The sequence below is a fragment of the Eriocheir sinensis genome, unplaced genomic scaffold (assembly GCF_024679095.1).
Source record: "Eriocheir sinensis breed Jianghai 21 unplaced genomic scaffold, ASM2467909v1 Scaffold1291, whole genome shotgun sequence".
NCBI lineage: Eukaryota > Metazoa > Arthropoda > Malacostraca > Decapoda > Varunidae > Eriocheir > Eriocheir sinensis.
In genome coordinates this window covers 16,114-29,426 of record NW_026110619.1, presented here as the reverse complement: position 1 = coordinate 29,426, position 13,313 = coordinate 16,114, and the positions used below count along the sequence as shown (strand labels likewise).

The 13,313-nt window shown below is 43.3% G+C and overlaps 1 long non-coding RNA gene across 3 annotated transcripts; it reads left to right on the top strand.

Annotated features, from left to right (window-relative positions):
* The first annotated feature begins 497 nt into the window (after positions 1-497).
* Positions 498-13,067, top strand: LOC126989763 (uncharacterized). 3 transcript variants are annotated; one of them, XR_007743677.1, is made up of 6 exons: positions 498-604; positions 1,023-1,127; positions 2,953-3,081; positions 6,846-6,882; positions 7,004-8,096; positions 12,415-13,067. It is a non-coding gene; the product is annotated as an uncharacterized LOC126989763 (long non-coding RNA). The 3 variants fall into 3 exon arrangements; XR_007743676.1 differs by lacking the exon at positions 6,846-6,882 and having other exon boundaries at positions 6,965-8,096; XR_007743675.1 differs by having other exon boundaries at positions 6,846-8,096.
* Positions 13,068-13,313: the final 246 nt, after the last annotated feature.

Here is a 13,313-nt window from a genome sequence, read left to right as displayed (position 1 = left end):
ATCTATGTAAATCTCTCTCTCTCTCTCTCTCTCTCTCTCCCTCCTCTATACATCTTAGAAATAGCCTAGTCCACGCTGTCGTTTTCTCTAACTCCTCATTTCTTTACGTTTTCTATATGTTTCTCAGGGTAGACTTTGAAATGTATTATAATAAGTTGTACAATTATTAGAGAAATCAGTGTATATTTGATGTCGACACCCTCATAATTAAAGATATTGTCTACAGTGATGATTATGGAAGTGTTTTTAATAGTTTTGGCCTAAAAACAGAAGGAAATGAGCCAAGTACGACAATTTCGTTAGCTTAGACAATTTAGTTAGGCGCTAACTATCTACCCCAACAAGCGTGAAAACACTTCCTCAATATAATTTAAACCCGTAAAAACAGTAATCACATTTTCGTCAAGCATTTCCCGCCATTAGAACATACATAGAACACAAAATAAGGAACAAAATAACACAACACGATACAGGTAACAGGTCAAAGAAGAAGAAGAGGAAGACAAGATGGCCGCCGACCTCTCCTTTCCAGGCAAACACACTATTTTACCGTTTTCTCTACTTGTAAAGCCTGACGGAGGTGTCTGAGGCGGTATATCATGTGGTAATGGTTCTCCACGCCTTTAGAAACCCACAGTAACCGCCGGAGACCAAGAGAACACGGAGAAAACAGGGAGTGGAGATTGTGGGCGGATTTTTCGTGTTTATTAGTGTGTCAGGCACGTCACTCACGGCTGTGCTTTATGGCGTGTGTGCGGGGCTGTGTGCGTGTGTGAAGGCCTGTGTGCGTGTGTGAAGGCTTGTGTGCGTGTTTTGGAGGGCGTGTGTGCGTGTGTGCAAAACTCTAGAATGACACCCGCACTGCCTTACCCAACGGCCCTTTCCCTCACACACACACAGTCTTGTTTCCATGTGTACAGTATGATATATAGTGTCCCTGTCTTTCCTTACAACATGGTGGACAGCACACAGTTATTGCCTACACTACTAAACATTTCAATGTCACTTATTTTGTTGGGCAGGCTCAAACTCCATCCTGGAGCTCCAGAAGAGGCCCTCTGGACTGGGGCCCAAGCAGCGGTGGACTCTCAACAACAACAACAACAACAACTCTGTCAAGTAACCCAGTAAGTCAAGTCTTGGTTCAGTCTGCTTGTGTCTGGATGCCTCCTGTTACCTTCACCAAAATGGCATAGATTTGAATTTACAGATAAAAAAATACAAATTAATTTAATGTTTCCTACTTGCATGGTGTTAGTGTGATTGTTAGTAAGTTTATGTGAGCAAGGCGGGGCTTCGTGGTGCAGTGGTTAGCACACTCGGCTCACAACCGAGAGAGCCCGGGCTCGATTCCCGGCGGAGTGGAAAAAATTGGGCGGCTTTTCCGATACCCTACACTCCTGTCCACCCAGCAGTGTACCAGGTATTAATCGGAGGTTGTGTCCCATCTCCTGGAGTCTATTCCCTTCTCCTATAATTCCTTCCCCTTCTGTCTCTCTCCGGCATATGACCACAGATGTTGTGCCCAACTTTTTATGTGAGCAATGCAACAAGCTCTTCCACATTTGTGTGTGTCAAGGTTTACTGCCTCAGCTGATGAGGGAGGAGTTGGCTTGAGGGCAACAGAGGAACTTGTAATAAGTGTGTCTCCTCATGACCAGTGACATGTTTACACAAACGCAATAACTGAGAACAGTGACCTGCAAGGCGTGGCGTGGGTCCTGCCTGCTTGGGGTACTGTCCCGTCATACCCCTTTCGTGTACGGTTAACCCGGTAGCAGCGACGGGCCAAATTTGTGGCTTTACCGTGTAGCAGCGACGGGCCAAATTTGTGGTTTTACCGTGTAGCAGTGACGGGCCAAATTTGTGGTTTTACCGTGTAGCAGTGACGGGCCAAATTTGTGGCTTTACCGTGTAGCAGCGACGGGCCAAATTTGTGGCTTTACCGTGTAGCAGCGACGGGCCAAATTTGTGGCTTTACCGTGTAGCAGCGACGGGCCAAATTTATGCCATGATATAAACCCCCCAAAATAGATGATGCATAAACTGATCACAAATGCATTGATATATATTATGAAATGGTTTGTGGGAGTGATGATTTTTCTCATTTTCTCACTTAGAGGACCATTAAGAAACATGATCCCCGCTGCTACTGTGTTAAAACATTAGCCTCCTTGGCCGTTCCATTAGGGCGCCACAACACTCCGTGACGCATCGCTGGGGTCCAGGGGGTTAAGGAAGGAGCCTCGCTGCTTTCAGGGGTGTGTGCATACACACAGTCTCCCCTGGGGTGGTCACAGTGTGGTGGAGAGCCATGTTTTTTCAGCGTTTTGGACTGGTGTAATATAGCGGTATAGATTTGGCTTCATAATGCAGATTTTTTGGTGTTTTGTGATTGTCTTTTGGGTGTTTTGTGGGCCTGAGGAATGTGTCGCCCCCTGGCACACAGCCCAGCGGGGGGGTGCTTACATAAACATTTTTGTGTCATATAAATTTTGTTTCTATTTTCTGGAAGTGTTTCTTTACTGCACTGCATTCAGGGACCAAAAAAGTATTACCTTTTCTAGAGGCAACACTGTCCCCAGAACATGACCCGTGGGACACTGGTGGACAAAAATGTTTCTTTCTGGGAGATTTTGGTGCTTTTAAATAATGGCCCACCTGTTTGTTGACCCCTTCTCCACCCTTAGAAGGTTTGCCGTAAAAATGCTGGGTGCCGCCCTCTGACCTAACCTGACAAAACCACACGTCTTTACTCCAAAAAATCATCTGTTCTTCCTTACAAATGAGACATTATTATTATTATTATCTGAGTGAGCGAGGTCATTCTTTGTTATTTTATGCCAGAAGCTGTTGCCTTTCATGTATTTAGCTTGGGTGTTTTGGTGCCAATCTGTGCCATTACAGTCTGAAGGAGCTCAGTGGTTGTTGACACAGTTTTTTATGATGCAGAGAGAGGAGGAAGAGAATGGACAATTTACAACAATATGCACAGACAACAAGAAGAAGAAGAAGAAGAAGAAGAGCAAGAAGATGAGGAGGAGGAAGAGAATGGAAGAGAAGGAGCAGCACACACTATTGGTGAGTGTTGAGTTTATTTTTTCCTTGTTTCCTCCTCCTGCTTGTTGTTGTTGTTGTCTTTTTTCTTGTGTGTGTTGTGTCCCTCCTGGTGACAGTTCCTCCTGTGTGTCCAGCAGCTGTCCCCTGCTGATGGCTTACACTTTCTTCCACCGAGGACTACCCCAGCAGCTTACCTAAGGACATGGAAACAAAAAAATACATAACAAATACCTCATTACACACACACACACACACACACACACTATGAATATGAGTATATGTTTGAGTCTGTGAGTGTGTGTGTGTGTGTGTGTGTATTTACCTAGTTGTAATTTTACAGGCCTGGGCTTACGCTGGTGTGGTCCCGTCTCCGTATCTATAATTATCCAACTTTCCCCTGCACACTCTTTGCCGATACTATTTCTTCACTTAGTCTGTTCCAAAGCTCTATATTTCTTTGTGGGAAGCTATATTTCTTTATGTCTCTTGAGCATCTTCCCTTCCTCAACTTTTTTCTATGTCCTCTAGTATTCCTGCTGGAAGGTTCCTCTCTTAGTATCAATTTCTCGTTATCTACTTCTTCCATTTTACTCAATAGCCTATATATTTGTATTAGGTCTCCTCTTTGTTCTTGTGTTGCTAAGTCCATTTCCTTGAGTCTCTTTTCATATGTCAGTCCCTCTAGTTCTGGAACCATTTTGTGTGTGTGTGTGTGTGTGTGTGTTTATGAGATTAATTTGTTCCTGAATTTAGTTCCCAAAGCAAAAGATCATAAACCCAAACAAATTTCCCCATTTCAATTAATGTTGTTTCCATTAATGTGTCCCCAAAACTATCCCCCAAATGAGCGCCCTAATCCTTCACAATGGTGCCAGGGTCGTGCTCAAGCTGTTTCTTTACAAGATATTTGCCAAAAGCGCTTCCTGGCTCAAGGCCCCTCATAGTAAGCTTGCTGTATCCGTAGACTCTTAATGCAAACTCTTTTCAAAGGCAAAAAGGAGATTATTGGGTTTGTAATGAGTCTTTTTCACATTGACTGTACAGAGGCAGCCCGGGCAGAGGGGTCATAAAACTCCCCCTGGAAATGGCCAAGCTCCCCAAGGCTCAGTCATGGGAAGGCAACAAGATATCATAAGCATTCACCACACCATACTGTGAACCTGTTACATATATGTAGTGGTGGGTCATAGTGTTGGTTCCTGCCAGTCATCCTATATGACCCGTGCCTAGCCCGTCTGTGTTTAACAGCCACTTTTACTTATGGTTCAGTGTTTATAGCTGTGCCATTTTTATCACATGATTTTTATATGAAGAAACATTCCACAGTAAGTAGCAGGGGCTGGCCCGGCACTTTCTCACTCAAGGGAGACACTAAGGAGCTGCCCATTTTCACGTTGAGGTGAATTTCTGCCTGACCAACAAGACACCACAGGCTTAACCCCTTTACTACGGCCGGGCCAAAACGGCGCCATATCCGGGCTGGCCACGCGCACCAAATTTCAAACGTCGCTTCTGTTTATAACAAGTTTTCAGCCATAAACTCAACATAATCATCATGTATTATATATAAAAACATGCAGAATTAAATGGTGCACATAAAGAAACATAGATTATTTGATAATTTTGAGATGTAAGCATAATTTGCCAAGGCTTTCCTAGGTGTTGTGGGCATTTCCAGGGGTAGTTTTGTGACCCTTCCTCTGTACCGTGAACCTAAGGAAACACATTTGACAAGGCTTTCCTAGGAGTTGTGGGCATTTACAGGGGTAGGTTTGTGACACTTCCTCTGTACCGTGAACCTAGGGATACACACATTTGAGAAGGCTTTATTAGGAGTTGTGGGATTTTTCAGGGGTATTTTTGTGACCCTTCATCTTTACTGTGATACACAGGTAACACACATTTGACAAGGCTTTCCTAGGAGTTGTGGGCATTTCCAGGGGTAGTTTTGTGACCCTTCCTCTGTACCGTGAACCTAAGGAAACACACATTTGACAAGCCTTTCCTAGGAGCTGTGGGCATTTCCAGGGGTAGTTTTGTGACCCTTCCTCTGTACCGTGAACCTAAGGAAACAAACATTTGACAAGGCCTTCCTAGGAGTTGTGGGCAATTCAAGGGTAGTTTGACCCTTCCTCTTTACCATGAACCCGAGGAAACACACATTTGAGAAGGCTTTCGTAGGAGTTGTGGGCATTTCAGGGGTAGTTTTGTGACCCTTCCTCTGTACCGTGAACCTAAGGAAACACACATTTGACAAGGCTTTCCTAGGAGTTGTGGGCATTTCCAGGGGTAGTTTTGTGACCCTGGTGGTAGTGTGACCCTTCCTCTGTACCGTGAACCTAAGGAAACACATATTTGGCAAGGCTTTCCTAGGAGTTGTGGGCATTTCCAGGGGTAGTTTTGTGGCCCTGGTGGTAGTGTGACCCTTCCTCTGTACTTTGAACCTAGGGAAACACACATTTGGCAAGGCTTTCCTAGGAGTTGAGGGCCTCCAGCAGGCGTCACGAGTCAGCATTTCACTCATCTCGCCGCTGTCTCGACACTTTTCCCTTGAACATCTGGCGACACTACCGCCTCACACCACCCCTTCGCTCGACCATCCCGACATAATTAATAAATTCATATAATCCGATAATGCCTACATACATATCTACCACATTAATCTATCTTTCGTCGCGGAGCCGGAACAGCAGCTACACCATCCCTTCCTTCCTTCCCTTCCTTCCTTTCCTTCCATCCATTCCCATCCTTCCCTTCCCTTCCCATCCCTTCCTTTCCTCCCTTCCTTTCTCTTCCCATCACTTCCTTTCCCTTCCCATCCCTTCCTTTCCCTTCTGATCCCTTCCTTTCCCTAGCCTTTCCTTCCTTCCTTAGCCCTCTCTTCCCATCCTTCCTTCCCTTCCATCCCATCCCTTCCTTCCTATCCCTTCCGTCCCTTCTCTTCCTTCCTTCCCAGCCCATCCCTTCCCATCCTTCCTTTCCCTTCCCATCCCTTCCTTTCCTTCCCCATCCCATCCCTTCCCATCCCTTCCTTCCCATCCCATCCCTTCCTTTCCCATCCCAACCCTTCCTGTCCCGTCTCTGCCCTTTCCCTCCCTTCCCGTCCCATCCCTTGTTCTTGCCTTCCTTCCTCCCTCCTTCCCATCCCTCCTTCCTTCCCATCCCTTCCTTCACTTTCCTTCCTTCCTTAACCCTCTCTTCCACTCCTTTCCCATCCTTCCTTTCCCATCCCTTCCTTCCTTCCCTCCATTCCCATCCCTCCTTCCCTTCCCTCTACTTTACTTCCCTTCCTTAACCCTCTATTCCCCTCACTTCCTATCCCTTCCCTTCCCTTCACATCTCTCTCTCTCTCTCTCTCTCTCTCTCTCTCTCTCTCTCTCTCTCTCTCTCTCTCTCTCACATTGATTTCCTTACATTTAGGAGGGTGCGTTTAGACCAAGCGAGTCTCATTGCGTTAAGATATTTGATGCGATGATTCACTCTGTTTACAGCGACTACCTCAAGAGTCAAGTCATTGACCCATTTGATTTCATGGAGAATGTTTTTGTTTATTTTTTTATTAATTTATCTTATGTATTTTTGTTTTCCATTGGTCTTTTTTTTTTTTCTTTTCTTTTCTATTGGGGCGACACATGAGCTAGGTTTCGGGAGACAGGTCAGGTCATGTTGCAGACTTGTGATACTGGGCCAGACTGCACGCTGAAGTAGCACCCAATTTATAATGCTATATATATATATCAAAGTGTGGTAATGTTTACACAGTTAACACCAAACTTGATTTCCAGACACTAGGAACTGAAGGAGATGAGGAGGGACAGAGCGGTGAGTGTTAACTAATTCTTCTCTTATTCCTACATTAATTTCCTTTCTATTGGTGTTTCTTTTCTTCTCTCCATCCTGTTAGCTCCCACCATGGAGGCTTAATGTGTGGAAATGGTTCCAGCTTAGCTATCAGTAAACAACACCGTCACAATGGATAAGACACAGCCCGAAGCATGACTCTCACCCGGGTACCCACCAGGTTTTGACGGCACGAGAATGACAGGTTGATGTCAAGGCAGTGAATGGCATCATGTCCACTCCACCAACTATACCTCCACAGCACACACACCCTTGACACCTTGTTTGCCGCAGGTATGGCCTGATTAGGGCTGGTGGCCTAGAGACAGATATTTCATTATTAAGGCAGAGGAGGGAAAGGGGGAGTATACATAGGAATACATAGGAAGAACAGACACCTGCTGGGCTATGGCGGGAGGAGGGAGTGAGAGCAGAAGGAAAAACAGGTCATCTCCCATAGCTCCCTTCTTTCCCTTCCTTCCCATGGGCGGGAGAGTGGCACATTGATAGGCTACTTTGTCATTATGTCATAAGTATTCAAGCTATTTTTCTTTCTTTAGTAATACAATCATCCCTCAAATAGCACAGTTTCCAATAGTTCGGATTTGGTTTTATGTGGATTTTCTAAGAAGATTTTTAAGGAGCAGGAAATTTTAAAATCCTAAAAGATCTTCCACGACAATCCATATAAAACTGAAACCAAACTATTGGAAACTGTACTATTTGAGGGACGACTGTAGTGATTTTTTTTCCCCAGCCCTCACACCTTATATCAGTCCCAGAGCTGGCAGTTTTCTTTTGTAATAGCCTACATAGACAAGCTCAGGAGAGAGGGACTTGTACCAAACAGATCATACTCTATGTCTTTTCAAATGTCTGTGTTGTCTCATTTATGTAAAGCCTGTGTCAATGAAAGAATGGTATGGCATGAGTATCACAGTGTTAGCCTACCAGCATCAACACCCACGTGATCTAATATGGAGCAGTGGCTAGAAGGCCTCACACAGCTGTTCATCCTTCCTGTGTAGATGGTTGATGAACAGTTGTACCTGGGGAAGGTATGGCATGAGTATCACAGTGTTAGCCTACCAGCATCAACACCCATGTGATCTAATATGGAGCAGTGGGTAGAAGGCCTCACACAGCTGTTCATCCTTCCTGTGTAGATGGTTGATGAACAGCTGTACCTGGGGAAGGTAAACTGAGGCAATTCTGGCCTTCCTATCGGCCCATATCCCAGGGTTCAAACCTAACACAGGCCCAGAGATGATGAGCGGATTTACGTGCACTAAATTATTGAAATACCTTTTAGTTGCCCTTACAAAGCTTTGTGATGAGGTGAACTACAGGCATTTAAAATAGTGAGGTCACTAGTGTAATTTCGTTGGAATTTTTTGGGGATTTTGTAAACTATACATTTTTGGAATGCTTACAAGTCAAGGAATCTCATAAACAATGTTGCCAAAATTAATTAGGTCACCTTGGCGGCCATCTTGGATGTTGAAAATGGCCGACTTCTGAAATGCAATTTTCAATTGAGAGACTTCAGCACAGCTAAGTTTGGCTATTTTTTCTTTAATTTGCTTTGTCATAATATAAATGTAGTCTTTAGATATGATTTAAAACATGAAGTAGCAGAAATTACCATTTTTAGGCATTTTATTAAGGAACATTATGGTAATAAATGTGTTACAAAACCGAAAACTACTTGTTCCATGTTGGCATTATTTTTCATAACCTACATACAATGTGAAACTAGAAACACATCAGCACCATACATTCTAAAGTGTTAAATATTATTTACATACAATTTGTGACACTAAGTGATAGTATTACAGTAGTCTAATCAGAGGTAAGCACCAGGTGTTTCCACGCAACAATTGCAATTTCAAGTAGCAGCAGAAGTATGCAAGGTAATACATTTAAGCATTGAGTGATCATAGAAAGAATTAAAGAAACAGCAGCTAAAACTGCCACAATTAATCTGTATTATTGTCTCTAGGCAATATATATCATGGTCTCTCAATCATCGTCTGTATCATCATCATCGTCACTCTCCGAGTCAATGAGATTAGATGAAACATCCTTTGAATCTTGGTCATTTTGGCAGTCACTTGTGCACTGACATATTTCAGTGCAAGGAAGGTTCACTGCAGCACAAGAGCACCTTTTAGTTGAGCAGTTTGTCTTGCAAAGACATCTTACCATTTCCAGAATGGCTTCTGGTGCTGGCAGAAGTTCTGTTGTAAGCGGTTGCAGTTGTCCATCCTTGGTTCTGCAATATCCGTTACCCAAAGGCTCTGGTAGGCTCTGTTGGGCAACAGCTTGACCCCACACTCTGGCTTGTATCTTTGCTCGCAGTATATGTTGTTTAAGTGCACCAATGGTAGGTGGCAGCTTTTCACTGTCTGCCATATTCTTGCAGAAAAGGTACCACCGGAGATCTGGGATGTTCGTGATGTCCGACTTCTTCGGCTTGTAAGCATGACAGACAAATTTCTCCAGGATAGAAATCTGTTCTTCTGTGACTTCATCTGGTTCAGAGAGCTGTTGCAGAGCTTTCCAGATCTCCTCTGGTGCCTGAAGGAAAATGTTCAGCCATGTCACTTTACCGATTCAGAAAACCGGCTGGTGTTGTCAGTACCAGTAAATGCATGGAACGCTGGAAGAGCTTTAGCACAGGATGCACCCAAAAATGTCCACATAGAACCTATCTGCAGTACTCCAGATTTCATGGTAATTGATGTGCTGTTCAGGAGAATATCATAATGTCCTATCAGAAGGACAAGCACATCTGTGTCAGGTGAAAAAACCATGAGTTCCGTGTTGGGTGAACTGCGGCGTGACGCAAGGACTGCTTGATGGATGAGCAGTGTGTCTGCTTCTTCATGATTGTTGTCTTCACACTCCATCCTTATGTTGGCTTTGGTCCTTCCTATAAAGAAATACAAACACAACACACTGTAAGTGTTTTGTTGAAAATAGTTAAATATATTAGATATTGTATGCTAAAAATAACAAGCTTTATTGTAAGTTCATTTACCTGCTGCGGACACAATGACCACCTTCTTGTATCTTGCTGCATATTCGATGATCTTGTCAGCTAGGTACTCCGTAAGGTGTTTCTTCGTCTTGTAGTGTGAAAGGAACTTGTTCATTGTAATGTTCTTGATATTTGTTTCATCTTTGATCTGGTACTCAACTGGAAGCTGACCCAGGTTTCTTCTTTCTCTGGTTCGTTGTTTCAGAGACTCAGGCTTGTAGGTGTCAAATACTACGATTATTTCATCGTAGTCACATGCAAGACCCATCACTCTGTCGTAGTACCACCTGCTAAGATCTCCTACGGTCTCCATAGTTGGTGGTTTCTTCGTAAGGTTATGGAGAATCACCATGCCATCCACAAGAGCAATCCTGTGATGATGCTTCTGGCTGGTGCCTGACTCTTGTTCTGCTCCTGCTGCTTCTAGGTTCTCTGTTTCGGCATTCTCCTCAACAAGCTTCTCAAGTCGGTGTATTAGCTTTGATTTGTCAGTGCATGGAAGAATTTCTCCATCGCTGGCAAAAAGTGCTCTTGGCACCTGAGTGAACTCATAGGTACCGATTGCTTTCTTTTGATCAATGTCTCGTGATCTTGACAGGACAAGCAGGCGTCTGTACAGGTCTTTGGTTTCTTTGAGCTCTATACTTGTGTTTTTCATATATTCCATAATAATAATAATAGTAGTAATAGTAATAATAATAATAATAATAATAACACATTTTACAAGTTTCTCTTCTCTTCCTCTTCCTCCTTCTTATTCTTTTCTTCCTCCTCCTCCTCCATGTCTTCCTCCTCCCCTCTTCTTGTCAATACTATCTACTATTTATCTATCTATCCATCTATCTCCATCAATCAACTATTACTTTTTCTCCTTCCTATTTCTTCAATCATTCCATCTATCCATCTTCCTTTATCAACAGTTCCTTCTTCCTCCTCCTATTCTTTCCTCCTCCTCCTCTTCCTCTTCCTTTCCTTCCCTTCTCTTTCCCATCAACACATTCTGCCCTCAACCATATTAGGGAAGCCTTTCGTGTGTGTGTGTGTGTGTGTGTGTGTGTGTGTGTGTCCTTCCCTTTATCCCGTTTCCTTGTAGCCGTCTCTGATTTTCGTATTATATTTTTCTATTCTTTTCTTTTTTCTATTTTTTTTTTCTTTTTCTTCCTTTTATTTTTTTGGTTTTCTTCATGTTTTGTGTTATTTATTTCCCTTCTTTTTTTATTTCTTGTGTTTCCCTTTTCTTCTTTCTTTCCTCCTCCTCCTCCTCCTCCTCCTCCTCTTCCTCCTTCTTTCACATCCTCTCCACTTCATCTTCATTTTCCTCCACACCTTTTCCTCCTCCTCCTCCTCCTCCTCCTCCTCCCTCTCATTCATTCCCGGTATTGTTATGAACGGCAGGAAGACGGGGGGGGGGTTAGGGAGGAGGAGGAGGAGGAAGAAGAAGATTTAGTGTCAGGCTCAGAGAGAGGTTCGTGAAGAAGCGGAAGGAACGAAGATGAGGAGGAGAAGAAGAGGAGGAGGAAGAGGAGGAGGAGGTAAAGGAAGGAGGCAGAAGTGAGAAATATGGAGGCCGAGGGAATGACTGAGGAGGAGGAGGAGGAGGAAAAGGAAGAAAGAAAATGAGAGGAGAAAGAAGAGGAGGAGGAGGAAGAAATAATGAAGGATAATGAAGGATCTGGGACAAGAAAGAAAATGAGAGGAGAAAGAAGAAGAGGAGGAGGAGGAAGAGGAAGAAGAAAATGAGAGGAGAAAGAAGAGAGGAGGAGGAGGAAAAAATAATGAAGGATAATGAAGGATCTGGGACAAGAAAGAAAATGAGAGGAGAAAGAAGAGGAGGAGGAAGAGGAAGAAAGAAAATGAGAGGAGAAAGAAGAGGAGGAGGAGGAGGAAAAAATAATGAAAGATAACGAAGGATCTGGGACAAGAAAGAAAATGAGAGGAGAAAGAAGAGGAGGAGGAGGAGGAAAAAATAATGAAAGATAACGAAGGATCTGGGACAAGAAAGAAAATGAGAGGAGAAAGAAGAGGAGGAGGAGGAGGAAGAAATAATGAAGGACCTGGGACAAGAAAGAAAATGAGAGGAGAAAGAAGAGGAGGAGGAGGAGGAAGAAATAATGAAGGATAACAAAGGATCTGGGACAAGAAAGAAAATGAGAGGAGAAAGAAGAGGAGGAGGAGGAGGAGGAGGAGAAAGACACAGAAGAGGAAAGAATGAAGGAAGAGGAGGAAAGGAATGATCAAAAGAAAAGAAGAGGATGCTTGTCAGATCATACTCTATGTCTTTTCAAATGTCTGTGTTGTCTCATTTATGTAAAGCCTGTGTCAATGAAAGAATGGTATGGCATGAGTATCACAGTGTTAGCCTACCAGCATCAACACCCACGTGATCTAATATGGAGCAGTGGCTAGAAGGCCTCACACAGCTGTTCATCCTTCCTGTGTAGATGGTTGATGAACAGTTGTACCTGGGGAAGGTATGGCATGAGTATCACAGTGTTAGCCTACCAGCATCAACACCCATGTGATCTAATATGCCTTTGTGGAGCAGTGGTTAGAAGGCCTGGCTGGCCACGACTGCCAGGGCCAGGGTTGGAATCCTCCTCACATCCTCCGCTGCGTGTCGAGTAAATCTAACTCCCCCAACCCAACTTGACGTAGCCCCCTCCCAACACCCCTCATTGCACCCCGAGGCGGCTGCAAGAAACTCGCTAACCCTTCAAAAATCACCAGCGGCCTTGCTAGCAGTTTGCAGCGCACATAATATGCAGTTCAAAATGCATAGAACAGTGATGTCTAAGCAAGTGAGAAGGTGCTGCTGCTGGAGCAATGTTAAATATTAGCAGAGGAAGGCCAGGGACAGGGAAGGCAGGGCAAGGTTAGGAGTGCCATGGTTAGCGTCATGTATCCTGGCACTGAAAAGACCAAGGGAGGAGAATAAAGCTTGGGAAGGGAATTGTAGGAAGAAAAGAAGGCAAAGAGGGAGAGAGAACATGAAGGGAAAAATACCTAATAAAAGAACAGGAAAGAAAAAAAAGCTTGAAGGAAATATATTAACCCGTACAGTGTGGTCTTTTATAGGGCTCATGCCAGGTGGAACTTTTTCATATTTTTTTATTTGACCCTAAAAATGTACAAAAAATTACAAATTATTTCATATATATATATATATATATATATATATATATATATATATATATATATATATATATATATATATATATATATATATATATATATATATATATATATATATATAGAGAGAGAGAGATATAGAGTTAGAGATATAGAGAGATAGATAGAGATATATAGATATATATTATTTATATGCGAGGAATGGAACCGTAGTGTTTGTTGTCTTATTTTTTTGTGTCTC